At 40.7% G+C, this 18529-nt stretch overlaps 1 long non-coding RNA gene across 2 annotated transcripts in view; it reads right to left on the bottom strand.

Moving 5' to 3' along the window:
• Window positions 1–18529, bottom strand: part of LOC123587336 — a 91023-nt gene that overhangs the window by 55011 nt on the left and 17483 nt on the right. The gene's annotated exons all lie outside the window — the stretch shown is intronic.

The following is an 18529-nucleotide window of genomic DNA, read 5'->3' as shown; positions in this document are numbered from 1 at the left end:
ATAATTTTGCACAAGGTACAAGTTGGTCACATGAGCTCCTTGTTGCTTTGATATTTCTTTATTTATTCCAAGGCATTTGGCATTTTCCTTGCCTTCAACTACATTTATTGACATGTGTGGTATCAACAATGCTTATAACTCACGTGAGATGACAAGTTTGTATAAGCAATGACAATGGTGCTATGAATACTGCCTGGACAACAGTCATTGTAATGGGCCATTATTTATGAAAAAAAATCCTGATTTTAGAGGCTTTAAAATCTTGAAAAAATGTACACCTTGGAATCACTGAAGAGCATTAAAAAAAAAATAACACTCGGGCACCTGGGTGGCGCAGTCGGTTAAGTGTCCGACTTCAGCCAGGTCACGATCTCGTGGTCAGTGAGTTCGAGCCCCGCGTCAGGCTCTGGGCGGATGGCTCAGAGCCTGGAGCCTGTTTCCGATTCTGTGTCTCCCTCTCTCTCTGCCCCTCCCCCGTTCATGCTGTGTCTCTCTCTGTCCCAAAAATAAATAAACGTTGAAAAAAAAAATTTTTTTTAATAAAAAAATAAAAAAATAACACTCACTAGAGGAGATAGAAGATTTAAGAAATGTCTCAGAAAGTGGGGGGGGGGGGGAAGGGGAGAGGGGGGAAGACATAGAGAAAGAAAATAAAAAAGGCAAGAAAATTGGGACCGAATACAGAATATCCAGCAAATAAATATAAGGAATTTGAGAAAGAAGGGAGAATAGATCAAATGGAGGGATAAAACAAAGAAATAACTCAAGAACATTTCTCATAACCAACATACAAGAGTTTTCAGATGGAAAGGGCTCACAAGTGCCCAGCACAATAGATGAAAATAGCAATACTCAAAGGCACATCACTGTGAAATGAGGGAGAGAGCATGACCTTGAAAACTTCCAAAAAGGAGGGGCATCTGGGTGACTCAGTCTATTAAGTGTCTGACTCTTGATTTCGGCTCTCATGGTTTGTGGGATTGAGTCCCACATCGGGCTCTGCACAGACGGTGTGGAGCCTGTTTGGGATTCTCCCTCTCCCTCTCCCTCTCTCTCTGCCCCTCCCCCACACATTCTCTCTCTCTCCCTCTTTCCAAATAAATAAATAATAGAAACTTTTTTTAAAAAAAATTTCCAAAAAGGAAAAAAAACCAGATTCCTTATAAATAATCTGGTATTAGAATGACTCTAGATTTCTTAATGGCCACATTGTAAACAAAGAGAATAAAGTAATGTAAAAATTCTCAGGAAAATAATACTTAGATTCAAAATTCTATCTCCAGACAAATTATCAATTAAATATGAGACTAGAATAAAAATGTCTCCACATATGCAAAGTCCCAAAACATTTATCTCCAACTACCCTTGGAAGATATTAGGGGAAGATACCCAAGGAAGTACTCTACCAAAATGAGTGAATAAACCAAGAAAGAATTCAGGGAATCCAACAAAAGAGAGCTGTAAAAAGAAACCCCAGGAAAAAAGTGGAGGAAATCCAAGATGATAGTTTTGTTGTGAGCCTAGATAGTAACCAGCCTAGCAAAGAGGAGGTCAAAACAGTTGGGGAGAGAAAATTCCAAGAAGATGAAACTGATAGAAAATCACTTATATTGACAAGAGATGTAGACGATGGGGAAATATATTGAAATATATTAGATATGAGTAAGTTGCTTAGAAAACTAAGCAAAGAGGAAAAAATCTTGACAATTACTAACTCCAGGGAAAATATAAAGTTGAGGAGTAATCATAGTATACTATGACTTAATCAGCAGTGACTAACATTTATAGTCACAAAAAAGAAATCCCCAAATACCAATATACCCCAGATTGTGATATATCTTGAGTAGGGGGTGGGGTTGGTCACATGTGTATGATATAGGCGCAGTGGAAAAGTTAATGACAGAACACAAAATCCTCACCTTCCAATGTGGGAAATTGGTAGATATAGTGCCCAGAAGTAAAAAAATCAACAAATAGTGGTAGAAGCATGTTATTAGAGATGTGAAGATAAGGACAAAAAGTTGTGGTTAAAAGTGTGAGTGGTTCCTTCTGGGGATTGTTAACCAGAGCGAGGAAGTAAGGGCTGTGTAAGGGACTGTTTGTTTTCACAATAAACCTTATAGAATCATTTGATTCATCAAAATGCTTAATAAAAAAATTAAAACAACAAAATATGTGGAGAGTAGAAAAAATAAAAGAGGCATTAGAATGATGAGATCACCAGAATCTATGCATGGGCCCAACTCTTTTAACCTCTCTGACATTCAGTTTCCTAACCTATAAATTATAAAATTATAGTATGGCTCCTAATGCCCTGCATTGATTGCAAGAGATCAATACAGTAAGATACATGTAAAGGTTTTATAAATCTAAAACTCTATAGAAATGTAAGGACCTGTTTTTATTAACTGCACAAGGCAACACGCAGGCTCTTTGATACTTGTTTCCAGCCCTCAGAAAACTTGAACCCAAAACCACAGCTGTGCAGAGATATTATGGCTAATCCTTACAGAAAAGAATATGTTGCTACCTTCCACAGGGCACTGTGGCTGGTCTTATGAATGTTCATGGAGTTTGAAGTGAAGCTAGTGTTTCATGCTGTGTGCTGGGTACATATCCAGTGTGTATTGTAAGATACCTCCCAAGGTGGCTCCTGAGCCATCTTGTCTAGATAACCACACGCAAAAAAGGCCAAGTTTGTAGTATAGCTAATAACATTGTACAAATTTCAATTTCCTGGTTTTGATAATACTTTATGGTTATGTAAGATGTTATCATTGAGGGAAGCTGGACGAAGAGTACCCAGGAAGTCACTGTACCATTTTTGTAACTTCTTGTAAGTCTAAAATGAATTATAGAACAAAACGTTAAAAAATAAAAGTACCCAGATCTGCTCAATGCCCCAAACGAAAGGAAATTCAAGCTACATCTGGGATGCAAAGAGGCTGTTCTTTCGAGGAAATGCTGCATCAACGCCCTTCTAGGCTGCTCTCTTCTTGCCAGGAAGGAATGGTCTTTTACGAGATCTGTTTTCCTGAACCATTTGCTCAATATCTCTCCTCAAACCACTGTTTTATTTTGGCCATTAAGAACAATTACCAGGTACAGTCATCCACCTTGAAGAAGGAAAAGAGTATAATCATTTTGCTTACTTTCAGATAACAAAGCCGGAAATCAGAAGTCCTTGGGTAACCTGAAAAAATCCCAACTTCGTTTTATTTAAGGATGCCAAGACTCCTTGTGCCACTGGCACTGTAGGAGAAGGGATTTCCTGCATGCTGAATAACTATTGCAAGATGTATTAGCCCACAGCTTCGGAAGTTCCAGATTTCTTGGCACCAAGGGATTATGAATAATCCTCTCCGCTCCCCTTGACTGTTGGAGGACTTTCAAAATGTTTTCTAGGCCTCAACCCTCCTGCCCTTTGATCTTGTCAGGGGGAATGCAAGACATCAAGTTGTTCACATGCTAGACTAGTTGCAGTGTCTTTCCAACTTTAGGGTACACAGGAATCACCTGGAAAAAACACAGATTCTCAGGCCACACCCCCTGAAGCTCTGACTCCATAGATCTGGGCTGGGGCCAATTATCTCCAATATTGACAATTGACAATATTGACCGTAGATCACACGGTGTAAATCACTGGCAGAGGGTACTTGGCTTATAAAAGATCAAGAAAAAGCCTTATTAGACAGAAGGTTTAATTAAAAGGCATATAGAAATCAAAGGGTTTGGGGCGCCTGGGTGGCGCAGTCGGTTAAGCGTCCGACTTCAGCCAGGTCACGATCTCGCAGTCCGTGAGTTCGAGCCCCGCGTCGGGCTCTGGGCTGATGGCTCAGAGCCTGGAGCCTGCTTCTGATTCTGTGTCTCCCTCTCTCTCTGCCCCTCCCCCGTTCATGCTCTGTCTCTCTCTGTCCCCAAAAAAATAAATAAACGTTGAAAAAAAATTAAAAAAAAAAAAAAAAGAAATCAAAGGGTTTGACATGAGAATTGAATTGTTAAGAAATGAAAATGTGGTCATGGTTTATCAGCTCACATTTTAGATTTAATAATCCTTTCAGTAATCATTTAAGAATGAAAATTTAGGGGCATGGGTGGCTCAGTTGGTTAAGCATCTGACTTCAGCTCAGGTCATGATCTCCCGGTGGTGGGATTGAGCCCTGCGCTGGGCTCCGCAGTGACAATGTGGAGCCTCCTTGGCATTCTCTCTCTCACCGTCTCTTTCAAATAAATAAATAAATAAACTTAGAAAAATAAGAATGAAAATTTAGAATTGTCCAGTTATTTTCACTTGTGACATATGGCATCAATGTTGTTATTTTTCAGTCCCTTAACTGAGACAAAACGAAGCAGAATTCTTTAGTGTCCCTCCCCCTCCCCCCAATGTTAAGTACTTGCATCTAAAGTACACAGACTGGAGGAGCCAAGACGGCGGAACAGCATGGAAGCTTTTTATGTGTCTCGCATCCATAAAATACCAACCAGCACTAAACCAGACCAACACTAAACCATCCTGCATACCTAGAAAACTCATCTGAGGATTAACACAACAATCTGCACAACCTGAACCACAGAATTCAGCATGTACGCGGCGCGGAGAGGTGAGCTTGGGGAGCGAGAAGCCGCAGGAAGGGAGGTGATTTTGTGGGCGGAGAGTGAACAGAGATGGGGTGGGGGGAGAATACGGGAAAAGCACCCCTCAAAAAAACAGCTGGAGAGAAAGTGGAAAAGTGGAAACAGCCACAGGGACTGAACTAAAAAGGGAGAAAGGAGAAAGGAGAGGGTTTAAATTCCATTAAGACTCTAAACAGGGGGAGGGCAGAGTCTGAAACTCCACAGCTCCATACCTGGTGAGAAGGGTGAATCCCCAGGAGCAGAGTGGAGTCCGGGGTTCTTCAGGCCACACGGGGAGAGGCGGTTCCCCTGCTAGGAGGACACCTGGTGGAGGCTCTGTGGGTCCCCCAAAGGCAAGGCCCCAGTGGACCTGGGAGAACAGCCACATTTGCTGGTGCTGGAACAAGGTCATTAAAGGTAAAGCCTGGTGCCAGATGCGTGTCGTGATTTTCCATAATCCTTGAAACGCTGCTGCTACACGATTTCACGAAATTTTTCTGGGGCGAGCTGGCACCCGGCTGCAGCCTCTGGGCATCGGCAAAAGCACGGCCCTGCGAACATTCCTGGGTGTGGCTGGCCCACGGCCATTGCTCCGTGAGACCCTCAGCAGAGAAGCAGAGCTTGGACAAAGCCGCAGTCCCTCATAAGTAAGGGGTCGGAAAAAACAGCCGCATCGGAGACAAAACTCAGGAGGGAGGTGCTGCCTGGGGCTTGGTCACGGACTGTGTAAAAGTGGAGAGTGGATGGAAGCCGAAGACAAAGGACAAGTGAGCGATTGCTCATCAGGGAGAACAGAGTTGAGATACTAGAGACTGGGTACCTGGGTGACGCCATTTTCATGGCTCCCGCGCATGCGCATATGCACCTACAAGCACCACGGCAATCCACCCCAGTAAGCGAAGCAGCGCCATCTAGTGAGAACAGAGTCATTACACTAAGTCGCACAGAGCTGAGCTAACCTCGCTCTTCAGGAACACAAGTCTCTCCGCCTGCTTAGTTTATGGACTATAAAGTGCTTCACAGTTTGACTTCTAGGGGAAAATGAAGTAATTTCAGTCACATTTCAGTCTGTTCACTGGTCCATCTATTCAGTTTTCTTTCTTTTTTTTCTTTTTTCTCTTTTTCGTTTCTTTTCTTTTTCTTGAATACAGAAAGAAAAAATTCATTTTTATTTTCAAATTTTATTAATATTTTTCTTTAATTTTTCTCTACTGTATTTTTTACTTCTGTGTAAATTTTTTCAAATTCTATTTTACTTCCATAATTTCATTTTAGTCTATTTCAGTATATTCATTTTTTTAAATTTTCAAACAATTTTCTTTTTTCTTATTTCCCCTTTTATTCTCTAATCTATCAAGCCGCTTTCAACACCCATACCAAAACACACCTAGGATCTAGCTTCATTTATTAGATTTTTTGTGTGTGTGTTTGTTTTCAATTTTTAAATTTTAATTTTTTTAATTTTAATTTTTTCACTTCATTAATTCCTTTTCTCTCTTCAAAACAATGAAACCAAGGAATCCACCCCAAAATAAAGAGCAGGAAGAAACAAAAGCCAGGGACTTAACCAACACAGAGATAAGACGATGTCTGAACCAGAATTTAGAATCACGATGATAAGAATGCTAGCTGGAGTGGAAAATAGATTAGAATCCCTTTCTGCGGAGATAAAAGAGGTAAAGCTAGTTAGGATAAAATAAAAAAATGCTATAACTGAGCTGCAATCTCGAATGGAGGCCATGGAGGCAAGGATGGATGAGGCAGAACAGAAAATCAGTGATATAGAAGACAAACTTATGGGGAATAATGAAGCAGAAAAAAAGAGGGAAACTAAGGCAAAAGAGCACAATTTAAGAATTAGAGAAATCAGTGACTCATTAAAAAGGAACAACATCAGAATCATAGGGTCCCAGAAGAGGAACAGAAAGAAATAGGGGTAGAAGGGGTATGTGAGCAAATTATATTGGAAAACTTTCCTAACCTGGGGAAAGACACAGACATCAAAATCCAGGAAGTACAGAGGACTCCCACTAGATTCAACAAAAACCGACCATTAACTGGGCATATCATAGTCAAATTCACAAAATACTCAGGCAAAGAGAGAATCATGAAAGCAGCAAGGGAAAAAAAATCCTTAACCTACAAGGGAAGACAGATCAGGTTTGCAGCAGACCTATCCACAGAAACTTGACAGACCAGAAAGGAGTGGCAGAATACATTCAATGTGAAACATATGCAGCCAAGAATTCTTTATCCAGCAAGGCTGTCATTCAAAATAGAAGGAGAGATAAAAAGTTTCCCAGGCAAACAAAAATTAAAAGAGTTTGTGACCACTAAACCAGCCCTGCAAGAAATTTTAAGGGGGACTTTCTGAGGGGAGAAAAGATGGGAAAAAAAAAAAAATATATATATATATATATATAAATATATATATATATTTATATATATTTATGTATATAATATATTTATATATATATTATATATTTATATATAATATATTTATATATTATATATAAAAATATATATATATAAAAATATATATATATATATAACAAAAGCAACAAAGACTAGAAAGGATCAGAAAACACCACCAGAAACTCCAACTCTATAAGCATCATAATGGCAATAAATTCATATCTTTCAGTACTCACTGTAAACATCAATGGACTCAATGCTCCAATCAAAAGACACAGGGTAACAGAATGGATAAGAAACCAAGATCCATCTATATACTGTTTACAGAGACCCACTTTAGACCTAAAAACAAACCTTCAGATTGAAAGTAAGGGGATGGAGAACCATCTATCATGCTAATGGTCAACAAAAGAAAGCCGGAGTAGCCATACTTACATCAGACAATCTAGACTTTAAAATAAAGACTGTATCAAGAGATGCAGAAGGGCATTATATCATAATCAAGGGATCTATCCACCAAGAACACCTAACAATTGTAAACATTTATGCGCCAAATGTGGATGCACCCAAATATATAAAGCAATTAATCACAAACATAAAGAAACTCATTGATAGTAATACCATAATAGTAGGGGACTTCAAGACCCCACTCACAACAATAGACAGATCTTCAAATCAAAAAATCAACAAGGAACCAATGGCTTTGAATGACACATTGGACCAGATGGACTTAACAGATATATTCAGAACATTTCATCCTAAAGCAGTGGAATATACATTCTTCTCCAGTGCACACAGAACGTTTTCCAGAATAGACCACATACTGGGACACAAATCAGCCCTCAACAAGTACAAAAAGATCAAGATCATACCGTGCATATTTTCAGACCACAACACTATGAAACTTGAAATCAACCACAAGAAAAAATTTGGAAAGGTAACAAATACTTGGAGACTAAAGAACATCCTACTAAAGAATGAATGACCTAACCAAGAAGTTAAAGAGGAAATTAAAAAGTTCATGGAAGCCAATGAAAATCATAACACCACAACCCAAAATCTCTGGGACGCAGGAAAGGCAGTCATAAGAGGAAAGTATATAGAATCCAGGCCTTCCTAAAGAAGGAAGAAAGACCTCAGATACACAACCTAACCTTACGCCTTGAAGAGCTGGAGAAAGAACAGCAAACAAGACCCCAAACCAGCAGCAGACAGGAAATAATAAAGTTTAGAGCAAAAATTAATGCTATCGAAACAACAACAACAACAACAACAACAACAACAACAAAAATAGTAGAACAGATCAATGGTTCTTTGAAAGCTGGTTCTTTGAAAGAATTAACAAAATTGATAAACCCCTTGCCAGTTTGATCACAAAGAAAAAGGAAAGGACCCAAATAAATAAAATCAAGAATGAAAGAGGAGAGATCACAACCAACACAGCAGAAATAAAAACAATAAAAAGAGAATATTATGAGCAATTATATGCCAATAAAATGGGCAATCTGAAAGAAATGGACAAATTCCTAGAAACATATACACTATCAAAACTGAAACGGGAAAAAATAGAAAATTTGAACAGACCCATAAGCAGTAAAGAAATTGCATTAGTAATCAAAAATCTCTCCAAAACATGAGTCTGGGGCCAGATGGCTTTCCAGAGGAATGCTGCCAAACATTTAAGTTCCTATTCTCTATTGAATACCTATTCTCTTGTAGCTGTTCCAAAAAATAGAAATGGAAGGAAAACTTCCAAACTCTTTCTATGAAGCCAGCATTACCTTGATCCCAAAACCAGAGACCCCACTAAAAAGGAGAACTATAGACCAATTTCCCTGATGAACATGGATGCAAAAATCCTCAACAAGATATTAGCCAACCGGATCCAACAATACATTAAAAAAATTATTCACCGGGGCGCCTGGGTGGCTCAGTCGGTTAAGCGGCCGACTTCAGCTCAGGTCATGATCTCGCGGTCCGTGGGTTCACGCCCCACGTCGGGCTCTGTGCTGACAGCTCAGAGCCTGGAGCCTGTTTCGGATTCTGTGTCTCCCTCTCTCTGACCCTCCCCCATTCATGCTCTGTCTCTCTCTGTCTCACAAATAAATAAACATTGAAAAAAAATTTTTAATAAATAAATATATAAATAAATAAATAAAATTATTCACCAAGACCAAGTGGGATTTATACCTGGGATGCAGGGCTGGTTCAATATCCACAAACCAATCAATGTGATTCATCACATCAATGAAAGAAAGGACAAGAACCATAAGATCCTCTCAATAGATGCAGAGAAAGCATTTGACAAAATACAGCACCCTTTCTTGATAAAAACCCTCAAGAAAGCAGGGATAGAAGGACCATACCTCAAGATCATAAAAGCCATATATGAAAGACCCAATGCTAATATCATCCTCAATGGGGGAAAAACAGAGCTTTCCCCCTAAGGTCAGGAACAAGACAGGGATGTCCACTCTCACCACTGTTATTCAACATAGCTTTGGAAATCTTAGCCTCTGCAATCAGACTACACAAAGAAATAAAAGGCATCCAAATCAGCCAGTAGGAGGTCAAACTTTTGCTCTTCACAGATGACGTGATCTATATGGAAAACCCAAACATTCCACCAAAAAACTGCTAGAACTGATTCATGAATTCAGCAAAGTTGCAGGAAATAAAATCGGTTGCATTCCTATACACCAAGAATGAAGCAACAGAAAGAGAAATCAAGGAATAGATCCCATTTACAATTGCACCAAAAACCATAAAATGCCTCGGAATAAATCTAACCAAAGAGGTGAAAAATCTATACACTGAAAACTATAAAAAGCTTATGAAAGAAATTGAAGAAGACACACACACACACACACACACACACACACACACACACACACACAAAATGGAAAAAGATTCCATGCTCCTGGATAGGAAGAACAAATATTGATAAAATGTCAATACTACCCAAAGTAATCTACATATTCAATACAATCCCTATCAAAATAACACAGCATTCTTCACAGAGCTAGAACAAATAATCCTAAAATTTGTATGGAACCAGAAAAGACCCCGAATATCCAAAGCAATCTTGAAAAGGAAAACCAGAGCAGGAGGCATCACAATCCTGCACTTCAAGCTATATTACAAAGCTATAATCATCAAGACAGTATGGTACTGGCACAAAGACAGGCAGATCAATGGAACAGAATAGAGAAGCCAGAAATGGACCCACAAACATATGGCCAACTAATCTTTGACAAAGGAGGAAAGAATATCCAATGGAATAGACAGTCTCTTCAGCAAGTGGTGCTGGGAAAACTGGACAGCGACATGCAGAAGAATGAACCTGGACCACTTTCTTATACCATACACAAAAACAAACTCAAAATGGATGAAAGACCTAAATATAAGACAGGAAGCCATCAAAATCATCGAGGAGAAAGCATGCAAAAACCTCTTTGATCTCGGCAGTAGCAACTTCTTCCTCAACACATCTTCAGAAGCAAGGGAAACAAAAGCAAAATAAACTATTGGGACCTCATCAAAATAAAAACCTTCTGGGGCGCCTGGGTGGCTCAGTCGGTTGAGTGTCCAGCTTCGGCTCAGGTCATGATCTCACAGTTTGTGAGTTCGAGCCCTGCGTCGGGCTCTGAGCTGACAGCTCAGAGCCTGGAGCCTGTTTCAGATTCTGTGTCTCCCTCTGTCTCTGCTCCTCCCCCACTCGTGCTCTGTCTCTCTCTCTCTCTCTCTCTCTCTAAAATAAAAACATTTAATAAAAAAATAAATAAATAAAAAATAAATAAAAACCTTCTGCACAGTGAAGGAAACAATCAGCAAAACTAAAAGGCAACTGACAGAATGGGAGAAGATATTTGCAAACAACATATCAGATAAAGAGTTACTATCCAAAATCTATAAAGAACTTATCAAACTCAATACCCAAAAAACAAATAATCCAGTGAAGAAATGGGCAAAAGACACGAACAGACACTTCTCCAAAGAAGACATCCAGATGGCCAACTGACACATGAAAAAAATGCTCAACATCATTCATCATCAGGGAAATACAAATCAAAACCATAATGAGATACCACCTCACACCTGTCAGAATGGCTAACATTAACAACTCAAGGCAACAACAGATGTTGGCGAGGATGCGGAGAAAGAGGATCTCTTTTGCACTGCTGTTGGGAATGCAACCTGGTGCAGCCACTCTGGAAAACAGTATGGGAGTTCCTCAAAAAATTAAAAATAGAACTACCCTATGGCCCAGCAATTGCACTACTAGGTATTTATCCAAGGGATACAGGTATGCTATTTCAAAGGGACACATGCACCCCCATGTTTATAGCAGCACTATCAACAATAGCCAAAGTATGCAAAGAGCCTAAATGTCCATCGATGGATGAATGGATAAAGAAGATGTGGTATATATATACAATGGAGTATTACTCGGCAATCAAAAAGAATGAAATCTTGCCATTTGCAACTACGTGAATGGCACTGGAGGGTACTGTGCTAAATGAAATTAGTCAGAGAAAGACAAAAATCATGTAACTTCACTCATATGAGGACTTTAAAGACAAAACAGATGAACACAAAGGGAGGGAAACAAAAATAATATAAAGACAGGGAGGGGGACAAAACAGAAGAGACTCTTAGATATGGAGAACAAACAGGGTTACTGGAGGGGTTGTGGGAGGGGGGATGGGCTAAATGGGTAAGGGGCATTAAGGAATCTATTCCTGAAATCATTGTTGCACTATATGCTAACTAATTTGGATATAAATTTTAAAAATAAATTTAAATAAATAAATAATAAAGTACACAGACTTTGAGCATTCAGTGATGTATAGAAGTGCTGAATCTCTGTGTTGTGCACCTGAAACTCATATAACTTTGTATGTCAACTATACTTTAATAATAAAAATAAACAATATATAAAGTGCACAGACTTCTTAAAGTATCAGCAAGCAGAGGAGCAGAAGAAATGAGTTAACACACAGACTTGCTTAGTTTACCTAGGTTGTGATTATTTAGGAAAGTTCAAGGAGCAAATTGCATTTTAAAGCTGAGCAGGATGGTCTTCAAACAGGCCTTTATTTATTTATTATTATTTGTATTACTCCAATCCAGTTCACATTTCCCTTCCTGAACAGCATTCCTATTTTAGCATCTCCTTTACCTTCCAACTTGGCCATTTATCAGTTTTCCATGCACAAGACTTCTATCCTCAGCAGGACTGGGAGTTCTGGGCAGAGCAAAATCATAACACTCTCCCACATGCTTTGCATACAGTAACTGTTCAATAAATATTTGTTGTATGAATCCGTGAATAAATACATGTAGATGAGCTGTCAGCTAAACCACCAACACCAAATAAAACAGCTCCAGAGGGGAAAGGATTGTAGACCAGAGAGAGCCCTAGATTTAGGGCCTCCAGTCTCTGCTTCCTCAATCTGTAACCTATAAACCAGCAGGATCCAAAAGCAATATAGTGCAAGCTGCTCACACAGGCTACCTATGTAGTTTTTTTTTTTTTTAAGTAATCCTATTTTTAAAAAGCAAAAATAAAAATGAAACTAACATTGCAATGTGTGTTAACTAGCTGGAATTTAAATAAAAAATTGGAGGAAAAAAGTAAAAATAAACAGGTGAAGCTAATTTTAATAACGTATTTTATTTAACCCAATGTGTCTAAAATATTTCATCAGGATATCTGGATGGCTCATTTGGTGGAGCATGTGACTCTTGATCTTGGGGTTGTGAGTTTGAGCCCCAAGTTGGGTATAGAGATTACTTGAAAATGAAAAATCTTAAAAATAAATAAATAAATAATAAAATATTAATTCATCATGTACTCAATATAAACTACTAATGCAATATTTCCCATTCTTTATTCCATACCATTTTTGAATCTGGTATGTATTTCACACTTACATTTTGAATCTGGTTAGTACATCTCAATTTGGACCAGCCACATTTCAAGTACTCAGAAGCTACATGTGGCTGGTGGCTGTCACAGTGGAGAACACAGGTCCAGAGGCATGTTGGCTATGAGTAAGCCTCATTTTCCTTATTTGGAAATTGGAACGGCACCTTCCTCACAGGGCTTCACTGAAGATTCACCAATGGAATGTGAGGATGTGTGATGGCTTATAACACAAAGGCCCATTTCTTGCTTATGCTACACATCTACTGAGCAGAGTAGGGACTCTTAGAGTGTCCATTATACCCTTTTACATTTTAGGAGGGCAAAGTAAGTCATATGGCCACACCTACACTTCAGTGGGAGTGAAGAATTACAATCCTACCATGTATCTGACAGGCAGAAAGCAAGAAGTATTTGAGGTCTAAATCAGAGAGTATTTCAGAACAGTTATTCATTCCAACAATCAATTTTACTAACTTCCTGAAGAACTCATTCTGTAGCCCAAACTACCACCAGAGATCACATTTTAAACATGGGATTTTCTCCCAGCACAGGTTTGCGTTTGGGGCTAAGAACAAGGGAAGTACATCAGACATCTTAAAAGCAGCAAATTCCAAAGGTCTTCATTGTGTTGTGCCTTTGCAAATGCTGATCCTGCCTACAATAGTCCTCACTGGTCAAGAGTCAAGTCAGATACCACATGTTTTGTTCAGTTTTTTGTCAGATCTCTCCCACATGTTGGGCACTGTCTTAGGAGCTGGGGAAACCTCAAGCTCCTAAACAAAACAAACAGATCAAGTCTCTACTTTTACATTTATTTATTTATTTATTTTTGAGAGAGAGAGAGAGAGAGAGAGAGAGAGAGAGAGAGAGAGAATGCACATGTGAGCCAGGCAGGGCCAAAGAGAGAGGAAAAGAGAGAATCCCAAACAGGCTCCATGCTGTCAGCACCGAGTCCAACATGGGGCTTACTCTCACAAACCATGAGATCAAGACCTGAGCTGAAATCAAGTGAGTGGATGCTCAACCAACTGAGCCACCCAGGTGCCCCTCAAGCCTCTACCTTTAATGGAGCGTACTTTCTGATGTCCCATATAGAGCGAGATCTTTCCCCCCCAGGTGGCCCACTTTCCATTACAGCCTACGGCAGAAGAGCCACTTGTTGAGATGTCTTTCTCTCTCACTTCTGGGGAGAAGATTCAGTCTTACTCGTGTTTAGCATCAGCTTCTTGAGAACCACAGAGTGTGAAGACAAGGCTATTAAAGGTCAGCCTCCCGGGCATGTTGATGGCTTAGTGGCTTAAGCATCCAACTCTTGATTCCAGCTCAGGTCATGATCTCATGGTTTGGGGATTTAAGCCCTGCTTTGTGTTGTGCTGACAGTGCAGAGCCCGCTTGGGATTCACTCTCTCCCTCTCTCTCTGCCCTTCCCCCCCCCCACACACACATATTCTCTCTCTCTTTCTCTCAAAATAGATAAATACACATTTAAAAAAAATAAAAATTAGGGGCGTCTGTGTGGCTCAGTTGGTTAAGTGTCTGACTTTGGCTCCTGGCTCTGTGCTGACAGCTCAGAGCCTGGAGCCTGCTTCAGATTCTGTGTCTCCCTCTCTCTCTGCCCCTCTGCCTGCTGGTTCTCTCTCTCTCTCTCTCTCTCTCTCTCTCTCAAAAATAAATAAACATTAACATTAAAAAATAAATAAAAAGTAAAAGGTCAGCCTCTGAAACAAAAATTCAAATGAGTTTGGTACAAATTCAAATTCGATGAGTTTGGTACAGAAGTGACTCCCCCGGGAGAGAACTGCAGACGAGTGTCTTCTGAATCTAGGGACACGTGGCAATTAAATTTTCTTACGGGGCTTTCCTGTTGCTGCCTGTGCTCTCGGTCTGCACGCGGTAAAGACTCACTGCCCAACACCTCAGAACGCTGGGTGCCAGGCATAGAACTCCTGAATCATTGCATCTTCTGCGGTGGGGGGAGTACAGGGTGGACTCAGGGCCACTATGAAGCTGGGGGGAGGGTGCTATGTCCGCGGCGGCCTTGATCGAGAGGTGCGCCTCCTCTGGCTCAGATGTTACCCCGGGCTCCTTCCGCCTGCCTGCTGTGCGGGGTACGTGATTCCCAAGCTACGGGTCCTCGGCAGTGGGCTGTGTTGGACACCAGATATTGATCATAAAATTCACGTTTTAGGATGCCTCCTTATCATATCTGGCCCCCAAATGATTAATATAAAAATTATTTATTCTTCTAATTATAACTCCTCAATGAAGGAGCGGTGGGCATTTTGGGAAGAAGACAGGCATGGAGGCTTCGCTGAGGCTGAGTTCACAAAGGCTGTCAAATTTAAGGATTTATGCATGTTAGAGACATACCCCTTAAAGCGAGTGTAGACTTCTGATCATTCTTTTGCCAGTGAGAAAATCTGGCCCAGAGATTAGAAGGGCCCTGCTCAAGTTCACATGAGTTTACTTACATAAAGTTTGCTTGGAGACTGTCAAGGAAGCTATAACTTTCCTCTGTACAGTATTCCTGCGTTTGAAGGAACCCTCTCTTTTCACTGGGCGTGATCATTCTGAGGGCCCTTCAGTTCCCACACCCAGGTGACCCCAGGAGTGGGGAGGTGCTCCAGTCAGGGTATCCCGCCCATAAAGGGGGACCATGAGGCTGGATCTGCTGATTCTTTGAGATTTAGGTCATGTCACTAAAGTGACATGGGTGGGGGGAGGGGTGTGGTGAAACTTTCTCTATCTTGGTTGTGGTGTTGGTTACCAGCGAATTTGTTTGTCAAAACTCTTAGAACTAAATACCAGAAACGGTGAATATTACTGTCTGTAAATTGTACCTTGATGGGGATCAGAATATGCCACCCCAAAATATGTCACTTTGGCATAAGGATTATTTTTAGCTAAAGGCAGCTGAGAATCAACAGATGCATGAAGGTTTCTTGCCCTCTTCTTATTTGCTTAAAAGCAGGGCATAAATTTCCCATTGTGAAGGTGTCTCCCCTCCCTTTCACCAGAAAGAGTGACTCTTATCACTGTAGATGAGGGGCTGGCACTGAGAGGAGTTTGCATAAACACACCTTACTAAAAATAACCAGTATCTTCCATTATTTGTCCCATATATTTGCTGGTCACTTTCCCATGATTTATCATCCCTTGCAACCTAAAGCCTCTTTCCTTCCTTAAAAGGGAATATAAATCCCGAGTCTAACCAGTTCTTGGAGTTTCACTGCTTTTCTGTGAACTCCCATGCATGTGAATATTAATTAAAATGTATGTCTTTTCCCCGTTAACCTGCCTTTTTTTTGGTTTACTTCACAGGCCTCTAGTACCTGAAGCTAAGAGGGTAGAGGAAAACTTTTCCTTCTTGACAAGCTCAGTTTAAAAAAAAAATTAAAAATAAATCCCTTCCTGAGAAATGTTTATGTGATATTAGTAATTGTGGGTAAAGGAAGAAAGATCACAAAACAGAATGTTTAGTTTGATGTTATAATAAACATCTGTGTTTTGAATTTGAGTTTGAATTTGCCCAAACCTTCCTTTCCTTCTGGGAGCCTACCTCTCCCTGATTCTGGATGGTATGGATGTAACTGTCAAACACAAGGCCCTAGCCCTGTCTGGTCAAAGGAGCAGGTAAAGGGGTACCTGGGTGGTTCAGTTGGTTAAGTGTTTTACTCCTGATTATGACTCAGGTCATGATCTCACGATTCGTGGGATTGAGTCCTGCATTGGGCTCTGTGCTGACAATGCAGAGCCTGCTTGGGATTCCTTCTCTCCCTCTCTCTCTGCCCTCCTCTGCACATGCATGCATGTGTCTCTCTCTCTCTCAAAATAAATGAATAAACATTTTTTAAAAAACAACACAGAAGCAGGTACACGACTCTGCCTGAGCTGATAACAGTAGCCCCGTGTCCTGGGGAACATACCTAAAGAAAGCCTGTGACTGAAGCAGGGCCAAGCAGAGCTCGCCTTTACATTTATAGACAGTCGGTCTTATTACTGTTCTTGGTACTATTTCCTACCATTTGACTTTAAAATGGAAGCACAAAACCTCAGTTTCTGCCATCATTCATGTCACTCTGCTGAGGGAAACCAGCCTGAGCTAAGTTAAGAATCACTGTTCCTGCCATAGGCGATGCCCATCCTCAACCCAGCCCACTCCTACCAAACTCTGGTCTTAAAAAAGCTGGACCCCCATCGAGGGTCGATGAGAGTTCTAGCGGCTCCATACCCTCACTAACACTTGGTATTGTCAGAACCAAAACTTTTGCTAATTCATGAGCATAAACTAGGATCTTGTGGATTTTTAAATTTTTATTATCTTTTCAAAATGTTTATTTATTTTTGAAAGAGAGACAGATTGTGAGTGGCGGGGGGTGGGGGGGGGTGGGGAATGGCAGAGAGAGGGAGACACAGAATCTGAAGCAGGCTCCAGGTTATCAGCACAGAGCCCTACATGGGGCTCGAACTCACGAACTGTGAGATCATGACCTGAGCAGAAGTTGGAGGCTTACCCAACGGAGCCATCCAGGTGCCCAGGGATTTTGTGTTTCAAATTTGCATTTCTCTGATTATCATGAGGGTGAGAATCTTTTCATGTTTATCAGGCATGTGGGTTTCCTCATCTGTGAATTCTTTTGTTTGTTTTAAGTTAATAGTCCTTTTATTGCAGGGGGATCAGAGGGGGAGACTAGAATTTGCAATTTGGAATGGATGTAAATTATAATTTCTTAAACAGCAATGTTGATGGTTGTGCTGATGTCCACAACCCCCAGCCTTCTCTGCTGGCTCCCAGTCATGGTTTAGAAGGTTTTAAAAACAGAGTCAGGGGCACCTGGGTGGGTCAGTCTGTTAAGCATCTGACTTTCCCTCAGGTCATGATTTCAGAGTTCATCGTGAGTTCACACCCTGCACTGAGTGAGGTCGAGCCCCACTTCGAGTGACCTCATGCCCCACTTTGAGATCCACACCTCCATGCTGGCAGTGCAGAGCCTGCATGGGATTCTCTCTCTCTGCCCCTCACTCACTTGCGCCGCCCCCAGGAAAAAAAAAAAAAAGGAAAGAAAGAAAGGATTAAAAAAAGTAAAGGGTCAGAAGATGCTCCTTTGGTAAAGGTTTCTTTTTAAAAATTTTTGTGAACAGTGATAACCTGACACCCATTTCACTCTAGTATAATTCAGACAATGCTAAACCCAACGCATACAGCGTGCCACCAGGGTGTGTCACTGTCACCACGAGTCAGGGCACACAGAAAGGCCAGAGAACCATCCTACTCTGTCTACACAGTTTATCCTGCACCCATTTTTCTGCACAACGTCCTGAGGGAAACTATTTATAAATAAGTGGGTTTTTTGCAGGTAACAAGCTATGACAATTTATAATTTTTTTAATGTTTATTTTGAGAGAGAGAGAGAGAGAGAGAAAGCAGGGGAGGGGCAGAGAGAGAGGGAGAGAATCCCAAGCAGGCTCCACGCTGTCAGCACAGAACCCGACACAGGGCTAGAACCCACGAACCATGAGATCATAAACTGAGCCAACCCCAAGAGTCGGACGCTTAATCAACTGAGC

Source organism: Leopardus geoffroyi, chromosome D3, assembly GCF_018350155.1.
Source record: "Leopardus geoffroyi isolate Oge1 chromosome D3, O.geoffroyi_Oge1_pat1.0, whole genome shotgun sequence".
In the NCBI taxonomy this organism is placed as follows: domain Eukaryota; kingdom Metazoa; phylum Chordata; class Mammalia; order Carnivora; family Felidae; genus Leopardus; species Leopardus geoffroyi.
This window is presented reverse-complemented; position numbering and strand designations above follow the sequence as displayed.